This window comes from Nesoenas mayeri, assembly GCF_963082525.1.
Source record: "Nesoenas mayeri genome assembly, chromosome: 1".
NCBI lineage: Eukaryota > Metazoa > Chordata > Aves > Columbiformes > Columbidae > Nesoenas > Nesoenas mayeri.
Genome location: NC_137541.1, coordinates 29,213,154 through 29,227,568, shown reverse-complemented (window position 1 = coordinate 29,227,568; position 14,415 = coordinate 29,213,154). Strand labels below are relative to the sequence as shown.

At 37.7% G+C, this 14,415-nt stretch overlaps 1 protein-coding gene across 2 annotated transcripts in view; it reads right to left on the bottom strand.

Annotated features, from left to right (window-relative positions):
• DOCK4 (dedicator of cytokinesis 4) overlaps positions 1-14,415 on the bottom strand; it is a gene marked incomplete at both ends in the record, with an annotated part of 231,610 nt that overhangs the window by 169,121 nt on the left and 48,074 nt on the right. The window lies entirely within an intron of this gene.

The following is a 14,415-nucleotide window of genomic DNA, read 5'->3' as shown; positions in this document are numbered from 1 at the left end:
GCTGACCATGGGGCACTGGATTCCCTCATAGACTCATTTTCCCAACCACAGCTGTAATACAAGTGTTATTTTTGAAGGAAAATTTACACAATCATAGAAATACTGTGATAAACATTCATGGCCAGGCTGGATGGGGCTCTGAACAATCTGATCTAGCTGAAGATGTCCCTGCTCATTGCAAGGGGGTGGGACTAAATGATCTTTAAAGGTCCCTTCCAACCCAAACTATTCTATGATTCTGTGACTTTTATTCTTCAACTTGAAGAAAAGTTGTGGCTGAGATTCTCTTCCCCATGAGCAGGGAAGTGCTTGTTAACTTCTGTGAAGTACTGGTTTTTAGCACATACAGGTGCCAAAGCCCGGAGGTGGGGCCAAGCTCCACTGGGATTACATGAGCCCACCACATCAAACCTCCTCCTTTCATGCTCAGAAGTTATCAGCTTCCTCTGAACTGCTCTAACAACAGGGTGGTGGGACTTGGTCATCTTCCTTCAGAACAGGTGATTACAAAAAGTATTCCAGAAAGACAGCCAAAGCAACTGGCTGTTACATAGTTTTAGCACACACAGAGGAGTGGTGCAAAAAAAAAAAAAAAGAGATAAACATAATAATAACACCCCACACAGAACAAAAAACAAAAAATAACCTAAACCAACCAGAAAAAAAATGCACAATCAACACAGCCCACCCCCCACAAGATTTGCATTAGTATCTCAGTCCCAAAGGATGACAATATGTTTCTTCAATTACCTCCCCCATACTCTTTTCTAAGCATGTGTTAAATGAGTTTGTCACATTACGCTATATTTTAAACTCAAGATGACTGAGCCAATTATGCTGCCATAAATATAGCTGCCAAAGTTAGCTAGGCAATCCCAAACTGGGGTTTTTTTCCAAACTAAAAAATTGCAATTTACCCTAGAGAGCAGGCTAGACATGCCAGAGTAAATTACAAATATCAGCAGCCCAGAATAAACATTCCAGCAACATCCAAACTAGCAATTACAAAATAATTACCTACTTCATTTTACAGGACAACCATCAACCAGTGTCTACAAAGGTATTTATTACTGCAACAAGCCTTCAGTTAAGACAAGCCCAAAGAAATGGTTCTAATATCTAGAAGACACTAGTCAACAGCACAATATGCATAGCACAGCAGTCAAAAGAGTGTCTGGTTTTATATTTATAAATATATATCTGAACAGCTTTAAAAGTTCAGGAAGGAAAAAGAGGAATCTCAATCAACCTCAGGAGTGGCTGCTCATTCACTTATATGGATCTCAAAGTGCTTGCTTATCCAGAAATCCAGTGTTTGAACAGCTGGTCAACATCATGAGTCTCTAAAATCACTGGGGTTTTTTTTCCACTTATCTGATGGACTTGCAGCAAAGCATCATTTTTAGTTACTGTATCTGGAACAAACAAAAGGCATGGTCACTACTGGTGGAATTCACGTCCACAGTCAAAGCAGCCTACGTGAGATCAAGCTGCTATGCTAAGAGTAGCAAATGAATAAAGCATTTAATATTTTTAAATTAGCTTACCAGTATTTTTTGCTAAAACAACTATAGTTTACATATATATCATGCCTGTGGCTACAGTTTTTTACCCAGCTATATTACTTTGGAACAAACCTCAACCATTCTGGGAGTTTGCCAATTTAAAGTAAGAGACATAAACACGAGGATATCACAGGCAAAACAAGTGAGTTTGCTTCCTAGTTTCCAGCTCTGGCATATTTGCCAGTCTCCCCATTTAATTTTGATACCACACCCAGAACCAATCTTCCAAGTCTGGAGAGCTAAGTGAAAGATGGAAAGTGAGCCTAAGCATAAATGCAGAGAAGTTTGAAAGTTACTTACTTATATATCTTTCAACAGAAACATGAGTGATTACATATTTTGTATTTCACAGAGCATAAACAATAAGCATTAAATATAAGAATCCAGATGTACATCAATTCGCCTTTGTGCTTGAAGATGGGAGCACGAATACAGTACATGGCCATTCTCTCTACAAAGGCCCAACCGCATCACCCAGCAGCAAAGCTCCCATGAAATGCTACTTAAAAGGCTGCTTTTAATTTGTCCTTGATAAACTGATCAAGGCATTCGCAGCAAGTTCCTGCTTCAAATACCATACATAGCTTGTAGTTACTAGTAAACTAAGATTTAGTTACTGAGGTAACAATTCCTCATTTAACAACTACCTTGTTCATGAAACACAAAAGTTCCTCCACTGCATAAAAAAGGACCAAGAAATCAAACATGGATAGAAAACTATTTCACTGTATCATGCTTCTCAGGTCTCAAAATCCCCCTGCTTCCCTGAGAAAACAGACAGAAACTTGAAGTCTTGCAAGAGAACACCATTAAGAACCACTAAGCAGCATCATAGCTGCTTAAAAATAGGAAGCTACAATGTATCATCTAAGCCACACTCCTCATTATACATGCTACAGATTTCCATTATAGCAAGACCTACACAAACACCCAGCACAAACACCCATCAAATATACCTATCAAACACAGCTTCAGCAACAGTCAAGAGATAACAACTGGGAGGTACAGAGTGCAACAAGGGCAAGACCACTCTGTGCAATTAATATTAACAATTAACAAAGGAACAAAAGCAGACATTGCCTATTCAAAACTCCAAAGTACAAGTAATTACAAAGGGATTTTCTTCACTTCTTAAAATTTTTAAAGGCTTCTGCAAAACAGCAATGAGGAAAAGCATATTAACTGGAGCCTCAGAAAACACTGCACACATACAACAATCTGTTACAGAACTAGAAATACAGAGCAGCAAATGTTTATCTACAGATTAAACATATAAGTAGTGGCCTAGAACAACAGATTTCTTTGTTAAGCAGCTTGACAACACCTCTGTGATCTTTTATTTTATTAAGTATGTCTTGTGTTGATAACAATAGTATTGCATCGATGTTTCCCACTTACCACTCTGCCTCTCTGATGACAAATTTTCTCTATTCTAGAGGTCAGTACTTTTTACTTCTTAAGTTTGTTGAACCTTGTTTGCTTCTGTATGCACTTCTAACCCCTCAACATTATCCCCGAGATGTTTAGAGCATAAATTTTGGTGTGAAAACTGTGAGAAAAGGAACAACATACATATTTCATTTGCTGGACATCATAAAGCTGAAGAAATCTGCTTCATACTCCAATGTAAAGCTGCCCAGCTCAGGTAACTGGTGAAATTCAAAATCTTGCAAGTTACTTCCAAAATTGTCTTCATAACAAGGAAGAATGTAGGGGTTTTTTTCCAATTCTAACTACTAAGCAAAACATCCAAATGCACCCAAACTAGACACCATTATGAAATGGTAGCACTTACACAGTTTCCAGTTGGGGCTAACAAGCATTTTCACAAACATTTGGGCAGTCATGTGGTATGTTCCCTTAAATGAGATTAAGTACCCTTCTTTCCACACAGAAAATCAGCAACATTTAACTTTCCACTCTGTTCTTCAGAAGAAAGTCTTCCTCAAACATCCATTGGTTTCCAGCAACCCATTATTGGAGGGCTTTTTTGTATTTTTGAAAAAGGTACATGCACAGCATCCTACATGCATAACTTTCTTGTTCTTTTTTCCTCAGCTAGGAAATCTAAGTTTCAATTCCAAGTTTCATGACTTACATAACTAAATTTCAACTGCCACACTGCATTTAATTTGCATATTCCAGATGACAAGAAAAATGTATGGTTACTCCAATTTTAATAAAGTTATACATCCCCGGAAAGATTTTCATCTGTATTAAATATTACCCCCAAACAAAGCCTGGAGCTCTCATCTGCTTTCTGTAGGTCACATCTCAGCAAGAAAAGCACATTCATTCCTGGAAATGACCTTTGCTCAGGATAAAAAGCTTGCAAGCAGCTATTCTTTATGCTGACAGGTTTGTAGGAAAGAAAAAAGTAGAGAAGAAAAATTTATATTCATATAGCAAGTTTATTAATAATTTAACACACCATGAGGAAGACCACAGGTTACTACATTTGCCTTTTACTCAACTAGATACAATATTTCCTCGGTGTATTAAACTGTATTAAATCATCTTTGTGCTGATTTGTTATAAAAGTTTTCTAAAATCACTTCAATATATCAAACCATTTGTTAAAAGAAGTTCAAGTCATTTCTGGAGGTCAATGAGATTGCATGAACTAGTTTCCAATCATTTCTTTTTTTAAATTTCTGCATAATTTCTGTAGATTTTGAAGTTAGATGTTTGCTGATCATGTTGTCTAAAGCACCATCTACACTTTTGGGAAATAAAACTGCCATTCAGTTTCAAATTAACTCCTGACTTCTCTGCCATTTCATATTGTAAATCTGCAAATAACCACTTCAACTTGATTTCTCACCCAGAACAGATTAGATTCGCTAATCTAGCCTGCTTCTGGTTTAGCTGTGACTTCAGAATTGAACGCTGCTCTGTCTGCAGGCAAATCACCATTTCAATTGATATATTTTCCAGATTCTTCCTCTCTCTTTTCAAAACAGATGAAGAATCCTGTCGTGAGTGGGATATGCTGTCACCAAACATTCTCCCAATCTGCAAATGAAGAATCTATAAATCAGAAAAGTATACAAATAAGTTTTTTTTACTAATATAACTCACTAGTGCAAGTAAATATATGTGTTTTCTGCCTGGCTCTACTGGTCTGAGACTCTGGTAGTTCTTGACCATGTTTTTATTAATGTGAACAGCAGTGAGCCACCACCATGTGTGGCCATGTCACCTTACTTGTACAGCAGCCCACTACACCATGAAGGAATGCAGGTACTAAAGCTCATTGCAGCACTGTTCCCTTGAGATATCAACTTATTGACTTTACATCCAGAGGAACTCTGTCTTTATACCAAACAATCAGTTTTTCAATTAATTAGACTTTAGACATAAAATCCATAGTCACTTTTTTCAAGTCTTTTAAGGCAGATCTTAACCCTTCAATATTCGAATAACCCACTAAATTCCATGTAATCACCTTCTGAAATCGCTTTCTGCATGCTTCGATATTTTTTGTGTTAGACTGATTCCTGATTTTACAACTACTGTTCTAACAAATAACAATATATTTTCTATTAATTTCATAAAATATCCTCTAGGTGCAAATCTGAGGTATAGCTCTGGGATATTCAAAGAAAATAAAAGTTTTAACCAAAACTTAAACCTGACAAAAATGCCAAAATGCATGTTGTTACAGTTTTCCTACTGAAGCAGTTTGTATAATATCTTATGTTAACATTTCTGAAAAACAAACCACTAATTACACATTGTAGCCTGTGGTAGCATGATCTTTCAAATACACTTTTAATACATACTGTGCTATGCTTAAACAGTAAAGGAAAACTGCAAAATAACTATAGCATATTCCTTTACTACCATCTGTGCCAGCCTCTGAGTGTCAAGGATGCAATAAGTTTTTAAATACTATCAGTAAAGCATTCTTTGCCTTAATTTCCTTTTGTGGTTACTTTTGTCATCATCTTTATAAACTTTTAAAGAGAAGTGCTTTGTGGGACATTCAAAGGAGATGGATATATCACATCAGTCACCTTAGGAGAAGGAGTAGAGCTGAGGTTAAAACAGCGGCTAAAGAGAAAAAATAAGAGGGAAAACATTACAAATGAGAAGAATGGAGATAGGAAATGTGGAACAGATCCCTTCTTCCTCTTCCTTTTGAAGTGCTACACATTTTATATCTGCCTTTGACTGGATAGAAGGAAAGACTTTGTCACCATGAGGCAATCCAGCAGTGCCAAAGATTGCTCAGGAAGGTTGTGCAGTCTCTAATTTTTCAGGGCTACCAACTGGATAAAGTGCTGAACAACCTGGTTTCATCTCATAACTGACCCTGATTCAGGCAGAAAGGTGAAGTAGAGATTTTCTGAGGTCCCTTCCACACTGAATATTCTGTGATTTATTCTGAGCTCAAGCTGAGTTTGTGACTGCAGTTCTGAACGATGCATGAAAAAACAATTTTAAAAAAAGACAAGAAAACCCGCAAAACTATCAAGTAAAATCTGAAGAGCCCTTTTACTATGTTTACAGTCTTCCTGCCTGTTGTCATGTTCAAAAGCAACGTTAAGGGAAATCTGTTTGATCTTCAAAAGGAGGATGAAAAATTATTACTCAGCATTCCCGCAAAATTCTGTTTCCTTCAAAAGCAATGTAATTGTACATTTTGTACTCAGCTCAGATGACACTACAGTGAATACAACTTCCATTTTAATGAAGACAGACTTGTCTAAATAAAGCCTGAAGCGCTTGTGTTCTTCAGAACAGAGTCCTTTGCCTGAGCCCTGTTCTCAGAGAAAGAAAGGGGGGGATTGCTGATGAACCCACCAGGACTAAGAGCACTCCCACAAATTGCTGAGGGTTGTAGACCCTACTATTGGTTGCAGTATTGGAATCCAAAATGACAAGGACATAACAGCAGTCTAACTACTGAGTGCTACCTGGGAAATCACAAAGATATGCCCACAACAACCCCCAACAAAGTAGAACCAAAAATACACATGGTAGCAAGGTATTCTGGAGAGAAAAAAAGTTCAAGATAAAATACAAGCTATTTGGATCTCCACATTCCTGCGCATACTGCAACAAAAAAATTAGACACTACACATATCAAAGTAGGAAGACATAATTTTTAATTATGTCATTACAATGAAAGAATAAATGATGACTACTACATTTGTCATCTGAAACACAGTAGGATAGACTGCAGCTAAAAAGCAAATAATGAGTGTCTCCAGAAAATTATTTATGTTGTATTTAAAGATAAATAGAAGTTTCTAGACAGTGTAGTTATGTTCTGCATTAGCTCGAAACAAGCATAAGCACAGACTTAATGCAGAAAAAGTAGCTCTTAAAAAGAAGGGAGGTGGATAAAATCATTGTTGTATTAAAAGAACAAATGACAAACTCCAACAAGCAGCATGAAACAGAGCTAAAACCAGACATCTGGACTCCAGATTCCAGCTTCACATGATAACCAGACAGAAGCATCTTTCACCTCATTGTATTACAGATAAAAGTGCACTCTCCTGCAAGACTAAAAGTTAAAAGTAACAAAAGAAGAGACTGCACCTATTACCTTAAGAAGGGTATGGGAGAAAACCCAGGAATGGAACACCTACCCCTTAAAAACCATCAACAGAACTAAAATATCAAACACATACAGTGAGGGGAACATCCTTCACTTTTGCTTTTATTAGATGTATATACATATTTGCATCACTTTTGCAATGGGCTGTGTCTGGACAATTGAGAGATTAAGGCAACAAGGCCATTCATTATGAGCCTGACAAAAACCAGGCCTGTTAAGTAATAAGATTCATTCAAGTTTTACTTCCTATCCAAAAAAACCCCACAGACAAACAAACAAACAAGGAAAACAACCCTAAACCCCAACAACCCCCGAAACTAACAAGTTGCATCTATGAAAAGGAAGGCACAAGAAAATCACAGGGCGGTAGCAAGATGTTTCCTGTCAAGCTGACCACTGCTAACCTTGTTAGCACACAAGGAACTGAACGCTTTGAAATCCCTACTGATACAGTTCTATGAAGACTGAGCCATTACAGAGCCCAGAAGTCATAACCAAGTCAGAGAGAAAAGAAAAAAAGTCTTGCTTTCTCTTCTACCTAAATTACTCCTCCATGAAAAATTAATATCCTAGGTCTGCATTTTAAGTGAGCAGTAGTTAGAAACAAAAGCCATATTGGGTCACTAGTGAATTCCCCTACTGATGCAAAATTACCTCTTGCAGTACACAGCAGCGTTTTATTCAGTCTAGTTAAGATACCAGTCGATAGCACTTTCCAGGCATGATTGATCACATATATCCCACTGGAAAAGAGCTGTGCTGTTTAGTCCAAATATTCTGTATTTAATTTCTAGTCATCAGTGACAGGAAAAAAACTCTCCGAGAGTTTTGGTCTTTGTAGCATCTTAGATGTTTCTTATTGCTTCATGCTGCCAGTCGCCTTCCAGTGACATCCACAATCCCCCTGGTTAAATTTTCTCTCCTCGATTTTTCTTCTCGCTTGGGAGAGGGCTGATAAAAGCTGCACAGCACTTTCCACTACAACAGCTCTGTCCAACAGTGATTCAATACAGACCATTCAAAGCAAGAGGTGATTCTAGTGGCCGTCATTTCATGAGGCTTGGGACTCTTGGATAGCTGGTAATACTAGACATAAGCAATTACAGGGACACAAATAGCATGGGAAAATGAAATAACAAATAGCTCAGGAGCTCTCAGAAACAAGAAAGAAAAGACTAGGTGACCAAATAAAATTAGGTTTACTGACAGAGTTCATAACAAACCATGAAAAAGCTTGTGTAGAGTAAATACAGCTCAGCTAAATGCTACTTAAACCTCTCCATACCTTCTACTCCAAGGCTTTCATTATCTGTACATCAAGACTTAGGTGGCTGTGCTGGGTTTTCACTAGACTGTTCTTCACCACTAATCAAAGATACCTGTACATCCACAAGCTGCAAACCTGCAGCAGACTCTGCCTTCAACGCACCTGATGGGAAAGGTGAGCCTCAATTTTAACTTCCATTTTTATTATTATGTCACTTCTTTCAACTGAACATTTATTGCAGGCCCACACAAATCAGTGTGTTGTGAGCAATAGCGTTTGCTTCACTTGGGTGCTTGGTGGTATCTAATGAGCAAATGGATTTCAGAAATGACTGATACAGCACAATCTCCCCACAGTGTCTAAACCTTAGCAAAACCATAAAAAAAATAAACCAGACAATGAAAATCCAGATTGTTGACTTGCTCACAAAGAAGGCATGCCCTTGGGATCAAGGTGAGGCATAAGCAGGGTAGTAGAGACTTGTCCCATCCCTATCTTACACTGAAATAATAAAGGTAGTGTATGAAGTTGAACCTTCAGAACAAAATCATGCAGTTTAATCAAGACGTGCAAACTACCTGGGAATATGCAAATCGATCCATTATGGAATTTGCATAAAAACTGAAGTAGAAAAAGCTATGAAACATTTGGCACTTATGCTTTAATCCTCATGCTGTCTCCCCCAGCAAGCAGAGAGAAGGCCCTCTCCCAATCATCACATTGCTCAGCATTATTAATGGCCACTCGCCTTAGAGACACTTCTGTGGAGAGGGTTTCCATAGCTAACATTAATATCTGTGCAGCAAATCATTTTTATTTCATTTTTCTAGTGCAGTAAACCCCAATGCCTCAATTACAATTGCTTCACAATATTGCAAGTCTTACGTTCCCAGACATTATCTCATAGAAAAGAAATAAAAAAGGAAAGACAAGAGAGTGTAGGACAGGAAAGAGATTGCTTACTGCAGTTACATATTTCTGTGTACTGTTACAGCATTTAGCTAAGTGTATCTTTAACTGCTAATATAACACCAGTACTGGAAGTCATAAAAACATTTCTGTTCTACTTGATCCTGTCTGAACAACCACCACAGGCAAAATAAGTTTCTAGTATTAGAGATTACTTGGCCCAGAATAAAACCCAAAAGCATTCTTACTTCTAACTTTACTTCCTCAAGTGGACACACCTGATAGAAGCAGTTTTCCTTGAGAAGCAATATCAAGTCTACAAAAAAAATTCCTTAACATGATGTCAAAGAAAAATAAATCAGTGTTTCTCTGAACAGAGAGTCCCTTTCTATGCCCATGACATTAAAACTCTGGTAACACAGCTTTCTTCAATGCTTAGTGGAATGTGTGTGTCACTAAGAAATTCTGTGTTTTCAGCCATTAAATATTTTCACATCAAGTAAGCTCTTTGCATTACCAGCCTAGCATGAAGAGTTCTATTACAGAGAGAGTATTTTCTTGTCCTATACATAATGAAATAAATTTTTCAGTTATTTACATCTCCAGCAAATAGAAATGGATAGAGACTCACACAATACCTAGGAGAACAATATAGATAAACTGGTGTAGCATTTAAAAATGCATTGATTAATAAGATCTAAATATGAAAATCTTTAGTTCATGTTAAAAAATAAAGTAGAAGCATTCACAACTGAAGGATCAGAGGACATGATTTTAAAACTATGACCCATATTGCTGAATGCCAATGCTTCTAATTTCAAAAATAATGAAATGCAAATAGCATTATTTCTACTAAACATGAGATCATTTCCTGCAGTTGAAGAATGCAAATCTAGTACTGAAACATAAGGCTCCCACTTTGTTTCTCAAAATATTGAATAAATCTTTGAGACTTAAGGAGCTTTTCTGATTTGATAAATGGGCCCTGGACACTGCACATACATTAGATTTTGCTGAGTGTTAAATTCTTCGAGGAAGAGATGGCAAATGTGGTCAATAACTCAGTGAGAGGAATGATCTGCACAACTGAACTCTGTCCCACTTTCCAGCTGAATTAGGTTGGCTCAGCTGTCGGCCAAACAACCAGGCCCTTTCAGGGAGACTGCCTGGCACACAAAATGGTCCTCACCTGTCTTCAGCTCATAGCAGCAAAGCCAAAATTCCATAGTTTAAAGAAAGTACTAAAATAAAAATAATATTTCTAACACTATGGCTACCATTATACAAGAATACTTTAAAATCATCATCCTAGCCAACACTGGTAACACATAATGCCAGTGAAATAGGGTTACACAAAATGCATTTATTATTTAATATCTCATTTAAATAAACAGCTTTCACACACACATAGAGCATTTATTTATTTAGAAACATGGTTGCATTAGCAGAAAGCTTTTGCTGTAGTAGAAAGTTGTAGAGTCTTGGAGTGCTGATGCAGCGCTACCCACCACAGGGCCCTGGTGAGGCAGCGAGCAGGTACAGCACTGCCGGCAGGCTGTGTCAGCCACACCGCGCCATCGTCAATCCACCTTCGGATCTCACCACGACTGAAATGCCATTTACAATTCTGCTCACAAACAAACCAATCTGCATCTGTTTATATTAATCTCTAAAGGCAAGAATAAGACATTAAGTACTTGATGTTGCACAACATTTGAGTCTTTCTAATAAGAGAAATCAGTTTACTAATCCTGTGAAAATGGAAACAGCTGCAGTATAGGCAGCACGTCTCTGCCATTTCCTACTACATAGCAGAGCCCTACAGAAGATTTTAGTCAATACAGTGCTGCTTCAGCCCCTGAATAACTGGATAAAAAGTCACCTGGGTTAAGAATAAGCATTCGTTTCTGTCCTTCAATGTAGAAACATATACGATCAAAAATAACTAATTAGTGCTACAGTAGGCTTGACAGGCTTTAGGCAATCACCCCTCTATTTCATAATCTAAACAACTGCATATACCAGGGGTGTCAAACTCATTTTCACCCAGGGCAACATCAGCCTCGCAGTTGCCTTCAAAGGGACAAATGTAATTTCGGATTGTATAAATGTAACTACTTTGGACCAAAAAGACAGAAAGCTAAGCCAGAAATATCATGGAATATTTCTGCTGACTGAGAACAGGATACCATGAAGACTTTCCCAAACCTACTACACTTTAAGCATCCAACCTATTGTTTTGAGAAGCTTTTCAAAGAAAGCAGTATTTTCTCTCTTTTACCCTATTAAGGCAGAAAGGCAAAGGAGAACAAAAGCAAGCAATCTGAATAAGTAACTTAAAAGTTCCTGGAAGATTAATCATTTTTTCTTCAAGTTAACTTCAAACTCATTTGTTAAATGCATCCATTACTGTAATGTGATGCACCTGCATTTCAAAATGATCTTTCTAGCACCAGCCTCCACTGCCTAGTAATGTGAGTGATAGCAAGTCTTATTCAATTTAAGACATTAGATGCCTCCTATCCAGGTAATGACATTTATGTAGTTTCCAGAATTCTGTAAGATCCTCCTAACAGTAAAAAGGTTGCTTGTCTTACATCAACCTCTTAATGATAAAAGCATCTAATTTAAAGCAATCAGATTTGACAGTCAGTGAATTCTGAGAACAAAGCATATATGCTTTCAGACAGTGTTAAAGACTATTACCATACTGGAAACATACTGTAAGACTCTCGTACTACCTTTACTAGACTGTATTAGACATTTGACAAATCTTAAACCAGCATCAGGCCTCCTACAAACATTTCTATGCATTCATTATAAGCTTTTATAGAACACAAGAGGAAAACATTTCAGTCATAGCTTAAATATTATACATGACTTCTGCTTCCACAAACTGGTACCCATTTGAATTCCTTCAACGTTTAGCTCATCTGCAAAAAGAAACACAACATTCTTCCATTGCAACACTGGTTAAAACAATGCTGTGTTCTTCTGCCTTCTTTTATCCAAATTTCAGCTGAAGATGGCAACGTTTACATATGAAGATGCCACAGCTTAAGAGAGATATTTTTTTAATCTCTTGAAGTGCCTACACCTTACTGCTTCATCATCAATATCAAAAGGACAGAAAGCTAAGCCAGAAATATCATGGAATATTTCTGCTGACTGAGAACAGGATACCACGAAGACTTTCCCAAACCTACTACACTTTAAGCATCCAACCTATTGTTTTGAGAAGCTTTTCAAAGAAAGCAGTAAACACCCTACTGCTTCATCATCAATACCAAAAGGCAGCTGGCACTCTTGTTTGCTGTCTCTGGCCAGTCAGGTACAGAGGCAGCGCTCCCCTCACAGCTGGTGCTAGTATTACAGTCACCTTTCGCAACAGCTCCCAGAGACTTCATGCAAGACACTCCCTGCTCTCCTTAATCATCAATTCCTGTTCATCAGCTCTCCACCAGAAATCTCAGGAAATTCCCCTAACTTCCTGCCTCAGAGTGCAAATGGGGAAGGTTGTATCTTATCAGAATCAAATAAAAATTATTGTATGCAAGAGCTGGATGGAAGATATGCTCAAAACTAGCTGATACTACACATTATAAAGTAATTGGACTTTTCAAATGCAGAACAACATTAACTTTTGATCCAAGGAGGAAGTGGAAGTATCAGCTACAGCTCTCTTGATAGCAGTCATTAAATCCCATACCTAAATATCTTAGACTGTTTGCATTCTTTATTGCTGAGAGTTTATAATTTTTTTTAAAAAAGCACAAAAAAAAAAATTAAGATATGTGGGGGCCTGAAACTAAATCTGTCAACACAACGCACAAACTACTGAGATATAGTTCAATTGCATGGATTTTTCAGCTCATTTCTTGTCATTTGGGATTTTGGGTCATAAGATAGTTATGACAGACTTTTTTCCACATAGGACAAGGGACGAGCTGATCAGAAGAGTAGAGGAGACAGCATACTTTTAAAAACCAGCAAACAATTTAATTTTTGCTAACCCCTAGATTGTCAGGGATGATTTCACAGGAATCTACATTAATGCGATAGACATCATGACTGTAACTTGAATGAAGTATCAGAAGGGGGCAGAAAGGGTAAAAGGACCTGCATGTGGTTTGCAGTGCTGTTCTTCCATTCATTACCTCCACATCAATCAATTGCTGTCCTTTTGAACAGAACACTAAACTAGTTCAAACATCCCATTCACTTACTACTCAATGGAAATAAGATACTTCATAGTTCACTAGCATTGATCTGTTGTAGATTAAATTACAGTCATCATACAATTAATGGAAAAACTGATACATTCACACTGGAGCAGAGAGCAATGATGGCTTCCAATTAGACCTTTGATATAATTTAACAGTTCTAAGAAGTATATTATTGTAGGATTAGTGTGCCTTCACTGGCCTTGAGAGCCACCAGTGCAGTTTATATGTGAGATGCTTTACAAGCAGCAGAGAACTTTGTATACATTAATAATTTACTTCTACAATACTACAGTACATGATGCTTTCAAGCCATGCTTGAAACAAAAAAGCATCTAAGTTTGCCACTCCAAGAACTAAGCAAAGAGCAGCAAGTTGCTTTTGCGCAATTCTGCTGAGTTCTCATTTTGATTTATCTGTTCTGCATGGAGATATGTAAAGCAGGGTATGCACTTCACATCTTTGATCTTCTCTCATCAGTGTTAATTACTCCCATGTGCTGGCAGTGAGAGTGGCTTCAGCAATTAAATGATCATGACAGTGGTAGTAGCAGCTGTGGTAGTGGCAGCAATCTCCTTATTTTCCTCTGCTTCTTCCAGAAAGGAGCCAGGTAATGGGCAGGAAAAGCCCTTCACTCTCATTTCAAACAGGAGGTTGATAATCCTGCTCTTATTGCTTTTTGTCCCCAGAGGATTTCACAGCAAGGACAGCTCCAGACCCTACCCTATAAAATTAAGAGCTCTGCTGGGAAGGCAAAATGAGATACAATCTGCAGAAACAGAGTAAATGAGTGTAAAATTGAGAGGGTAGCAAATACATGCAGTCAAACAGAAGGGAAGGGGCAGTGGAGTCAAAGAATTTTTAGTAGGTGGGGGTTCT